We start from the raw sequence: 6155 nt of genomic DNA, 5'->3' as shown, positions 1-6155 counted from the left end.
TCTCACCTGGATCCTCCGCAGTGGGTCTAATATCGCTTAGCTGTAATTGTGACTTCGGCTGGTACAGCAGGATAATCGGCCATCTTGCAGGACGATCGTTGCTCCGTCGGCCCTAAGGAAATAGCTGGAGCCGCGGGAGAAGCTGCTGCTCTCCCGCAGTCACCAGCAAGCCTCCTTCTCGGTGGTTGCCCCTCCAGGGCAACTTTCAACCCCCTAGGGGGTCTACCGATGCAGAAAACCTGGCCGGACTGGAGACGAGTCCCCAGACACGACCAGCGTCGCCGTGTACTGGAACCGGAAGTCAGGATCCTACAATCTTGTTAGGATTCAGTTGGGTGATGAGTGGAAGACAGCGTTTGGCACCTGGTACGGGCACTTCGAGTATACAGTGATGCCATTTGGGCTGACCAACGCCCTTACAGTTTTTCAACACTTCATGAACGACATATTCTGGGATCTGTTAGATCAGTTTGTTGTGATCTATTTGGACGACATTCTGATCTACTCCCTTTTGCGGGAGACGCACCACCAGCATCTCCGTCAGGTCCTGCCACGGTGCCGAGATCATCGGTTGTATGCCAAACTGGAGAAATGCCAATTCTATCAAATGACCTTTGATTTCCTAGGTCATTGCATTTCTCCTGAGGGTATCGCCATGGAACTGAGCAAGGTTGAGTCTCTGCATAGTTGGCAACCCCCACGTCACGTTAAAGATGTCCAGAGACTCCTTGGGTTCGCCTACTACTATAGAACCTTCATCCCCAGTTTTGTTTCCATGACTGCACCCCTCACTCGGCTCCTGCAGAAAAAGACCCGGTTTCATTGGGATACCCCAGAGCAACAGGCTTTCCAGGCTTTAAAGGAAGCCTTCATGAAGGAACCCATCTTGAAACATCCTGACCCGCAATGGCCGTTTGTCGTGGAAGCAGATGCCTCTGACATTGCCATTGGAGCGGTGTTACTCCAGGCTAATGCGCCCGGCGGTACCCTCTTCCTTTGCGCGTACTACTCGCGGAAACTGAATCTGGCCGAGCGCAACTACACCATCTGGAAGAAGGAGCTACTGGCCATCAAAGTGGCTTTTGAGGCCTGGAGGCATCATTTGGAAGGGGCTCGGCATCAAATTGAAGTCCGGATGGACCACAAGAATCTGAAAAGTTTGCAGACCGCCTGGAAATTGAACCAACAAAAGATTCGGTAGTCTCTCTTCTTTGCTAGGTTCAATCTCTGCATTACCTACATACCAAGCAGTCGCAACCAAAGAGTGGATGCTCTGTCAAGGAAGCTTCTGCCCAGGACAGTTCTCCCTGTAGAGTCTTTCTCTGCAGTTTGGGAGTCAGTAGATGTACGGGCTCAGATTTGGGAGGCACAACACATGATGCGTGGGTGGCTCAACGAAGGGAGGAGTTGGGGACAGACTCCACATGGACCATCACGGATGGACTCCTGAAATGTTGTGATCGGCTCTATGTTCCTGTCAACGCTGCTAATATTGGATATTATTGCTTTGACAAGATATGCAGAACTGTCTGGTATTTTTAGAGTTAATTTAGATGAGGCTGGGAGGGGAGGAGAAAGATAAGGAGTGTGCAGGATACGGAACGGAAGTGAATCTTTCCCCTTCAGGTTGATTGGAAAATGTGGTTTATGACTACAAAATAGGGGAGGGGAATAGCCTGGAATGTTATGTGCAAGGAAAGGAAATTCAGATCTTGGCATTCATCCATGCCGTGCCGACACTCTGTCACACAAAGAATAAAGACTTTTTAGGATAAACAATGCCTGGAAGTTCTTTGAAGTGTTTCATTAGTCGGAACCATGACATCATGCCAAGATCTAAATCCTTTTCAGACAACCTGGGGTACTGAACTCCATCCGCTGTCTCTAGGCTTGAGACAAGCTGGTAAAGATTCAGGAGGAAAATCTATCATGGGAAAAGGGAGTTTGCTTGAAGATAACCCGGCAGCTGCTGATACCCCAGAGGGGTAAGCAACAGAGAGCATGCTGTGGGAAGATGAATTTTGGCAGACAAATGGCTGGCAGACAAATGCAATTCGATGGAGAGATAACAGATCGCCTGGCACTCCAGGTTTGGGTAAGTCACTGGAAAGATTTGAGAAGCAGAAATCAATTCCTGCAGAGAGGAGCCTGCAGCCCTTCCATTGCAGATCATACAGCCTTTCAGATCCTGTCTTCCCCTGACAGGGACTCCAGCCCTGAAGAGAGAGGGAATTCCAGTCTGAGGCCTCTGCAGCAATGGGGAGTTTGGCATCCCCCGCGGGTAGATGGTCAATGGCCTCTGAGCTTGCCACAGCTAATAGAGGCTTTGCAACAGCTTGGGGTGGTGCAGAAGCCATGAGATCAGCAGCTGGTGGGAGAACGACCACAGCAAGGAGATTGGCCACAGCCCCCGAACATGCAACCCCTGGGCATAAATCAACAGCCTATAATTGCACCACCTTTCAGAGCAACCTTCGATGGGGACCCAGAGAAGTTGTTTTTTTTCCTCAACCAAGTGCGTTCTCATTTGAACTGCTGGGCCTATCTCTACCCGGACCCAGGGGCCATGGTCAATGTGATTGCATCAAGCCTAGAGGGAGAAGCATCCGAATGGCTGAACAATTTATATAATGAGCAAGTCCCCGAATTGGAGGACCCCCACCTCTTCCTCCTAGGGTTGAGAGAAAGATTTGAGGACCCATCCATTGGTCTAAAAGCAGGAGAACAAATCCACAAAATAAAACAAGCTGGCAGGCCTGCCCTGGAGTACGTGCAAGAATTTCGCAAGATAGCAGGTCGAATAGAGGGGTGGCCTGAGCAATCCCTAATCCATCACTTCGTTGAGGGATTAGACGATCACCTCTCTCAGACCTGCATCTATCGAGCAGTACCTGAGCAGCTGCAAGAATGGTACCAGGCAGCGGTGAAGCTAGACGTTCAGCTCGCCCGCTATAAGAAGCCTCCCCCACCTAAATCCGAGCAGCAGCCAGAGCAACCCAAACAGCAATCACCCCCCCGAAGAACTCCAACTACTGCGATGGATGAGAGACCCAGGCCACCTGCAGGCCCGTCAATCAAGTGTTTCCAGTGTGGACAGGAGGGACATCGAGCAGCAAACTGTCCAGTCCCCTACCCCCAACTACAGAGCAGACCGGAACCAGCGGCGAGAAGGAAACCTGCCCAGCGGCTAACAAGAGAAAAATCCAACCGGGTCACGCAAGAACCTGTTGCCCAGATTACACCCCCCACACAGGAGGATGCAGGGACTCCGGGTGGACCCGCCCCTGCTCTACCCTCCTTTGACAGCGACGACGAAGGAGAGAACGACCTGATGGTGAGTCAACAAGTCCCAACTTTTTCACTGCCCGCCAAACTTATAATCCCTAATTCAGGGGCACAAATGGACTTAAACGTGCTAATCGATTCTGGATGCACCCGATGCATTATTAGTCTGCCATTTGCCATGAAAATGGGCATACGGGCAAAACAGCTCTCCAAACCTATGAGGTTTGAGCAAGCCGATGGCTCCCTCATGGGAGGGACTCTTGTCACGCAATTAACTGAGCCCCTACGCCTAGAAATAGGTGAGCACTGGGAGTTTATTCGCTTCCTGGTGGCTCCAAAAATGACTGAAACTGTGATCCTAGGGCTACCCTGGTTGGACAAATGGAAGCCGTTTATCTGGTGGGAGAAAGGAATGAGAACTGTGAGACTACCTATAGGGCCTAAACCTCCCACTGATTCAACCGACATTGCGGGACACCTTAGGCCACCCAATGAGCGAGTGCACATGGCTGCCTCACCACCACCAGGCGAACCACTCATCCCCAATGAATACCGGTGTCAAGGTTCCGACTCATGAAACACTTCAAAGAACTTTTAGGCATGTTTATCCTAAAGCCTTTATTAACAGTGTTATAAACTGATGGCACATCATGGAGGTTTATGCCAGAATCTGAATTCCTCTTGCTGGCATCTAACTTTTCTTGCTAAACCCCTCCCTTATCTTGCAGTCACAAGTCACATCTTCCAATTAGCCCAGAGGGCAGAGATAATGCAGCGGGTGCATCCAGAATCAATTAGCACGTTTAAGTCCATTTGTGCCCCAGACTTAGGGATTATAAGTTTGGCGGCCAGTGAAAAAGGCGGGATTTGTCGACTCACCATCGGGTCGTTCTCTCCTTCATCATCGCTGTCAAAGGAGGGTAGAGCAGGGGCGGGTCCACCTGGAGTCTCGGTGTTGTCCTGCGTGGGGGGTATAATTTGGGCAACAGGTTCCTGCGTGAGCCGGTTGGATTTTTCTCTCGTTAGCCACTGAGCAGGTTTCTTTCTCATTGCTGGTTCTGGTCTGCTCTGCAGTCGGGGGTAGGGGACTGGACAGGTGACCGCTCGATGTCCTTAACATGGGGAAAGGCCCCAAGAATTTTGGTCCCAACTGGAGCTTGGAGAAGTTTCCTTACATTAATTGGATCATCTCAAGGTTTATCATAGTAAGGATCATCAACCTGGTCACAGTAGAACTAAAACTCCCTAGACTTTTAGGGAAATTTCACCCAGTTTTCCATTGTAGCTTGTTGAAACCTTATCGGGGCTCCACTCTAAGACCTCCCCCAAAGAAGGCACCTGGGCCCCTTGTAGTTGCGGGACAGACCCACTATGAAGTGAAACGTATTCTTGACTCTAGAGTTTTTAAAGGGAAATTGCAGTACCTAGTACAATGGAATGGATACCCGTTGTCTGAAGCCACCTGGGTGAAATCCAGTGAGGTGAAAGCTGACAGGCTCATCAAAAGGTTTCATGCGAAATACCCCAGCAAACCGAGAACTGGTCATTAACATATGCTTTGTCTACATTGCAGGATCTGTCCTTTTTGTAAGGGGGGCCGGATGTCAACGCTGCTAATATTGAATATTCTTTCTTTGACAATATATGCAGAACTGTCTGGTATTTTTAGAGTTAAATCAGGTGACAGGGAAAGGGGAGGAGAATATAAGGAAAGCCCGGGAAAAAGAAACGGAAGTGAATCTTTGCCCTCCAAGTTAATTGGAAGATGTGAATCATGACCCCAAAATAGGGGAGGGGAAATGTCTGGAATGTTATGAGCAAAGGAAGGGAAATTCAGATCCACCATGTTGTGCTGACACTCTGTAATACTAATAAAAGCTTTTTAGGTTAAAAAAATGCCTGAAAGTTCTTTGAAGTGTTCCGTTAATCAGACACATGACATCGCTGGGAGCACCTGTGTTGTTCACTAGCTTTATGTGATCAGTCATATTTGTGCTATATATCAGGATATCATCAAGATACACCAAAACCCCTTTGTACAAGTGATCATGTAGGACCTCATCAACCAACTGCATAAATACAGCTGGGGCCCCCTGTAGTCCAAATGGCATGACTTTGAACTGATAGCTCCCCATAAGACAGTTGAAGGCAGTTTTCCACTCGTCTCCCTCTTTTATTCTCACCCGGTAGTATGCCTATCTCAGGTCTAATTTAGTGAAGACACTCCCCTTAGCTAGATGGGTTAATAAGTCCTTTAGGAGGGGGAGAGGGTATTTGTTTTCCCCACTCACAGCGTTGAGACCTGGCTGGGATGGAAGACTCCGGTGGGGGGATCTGGAAGACCTGGCTGGGATGGAAGACTCCGGTGGGGGATCTGGAAGACCTGGCTGGGATGGAAGACTCCGGTGGGGGGATCTGGAAGGCCTCGGCCTGGCGGAAGACCTGGTTGGGACGGAAGACTCGGCCGGGATTTCGCCCGGCGGAGGTCCGAAGGATTCGCCCCAGCAGAAGATCTAGCTGGGATAGAGGACGTGGCGAGGGCTTGGGGAGCGGCTCCCTGAATTGGACCAACTTCACGAGGATTGTTTCCCCCCCCTTTTTGGTTTCCTGCTGCCGGACTCATTGCTATCACTCGGAATGTACTCCAGGACGGATCTGCTGGCCCTGCGTGATTCCCCCCTCGCGCAGGCCTGGCCCAGTACAATTCCAAGGGCCTGCCTCGATGAAGGGGTGTGGAGCCCCGAGAGGTGGTATGCAGCAGACAGAGGAAGAAGACTAAAAAAAATGAAATTAAGAGCTTTTTTAGAGGGGTGTTTTATAAAATTTTTAGGGGGTATGGGGGTGGTTAGGGGGGGCAGGGGGGATGCCTC

The sequence above is a fragment of the Protobothrops mucrosquamatus genome, unplaced genomic scaffold, assembly GCF_001527695.2.
Source record: "Protobothrops mucrosquamatus isolate PMUCROS unplaced genomic scaffold, P.Mucros_1.0 scaffold_188, whole genome shotgun sequence".
Classification (NCBI taxonomy): domain Eukaryota; kingdom Metazoa; phylum Chordata; class Lepidosauria; order Squamata; family Viperidae; genus Protobothrops; species Protobothrops mucrosquamatus.
The sequence above is the reverse complement of the archived record's forward strand: the minus strand, read 5'-3'. Positions refer to the sequence as shown.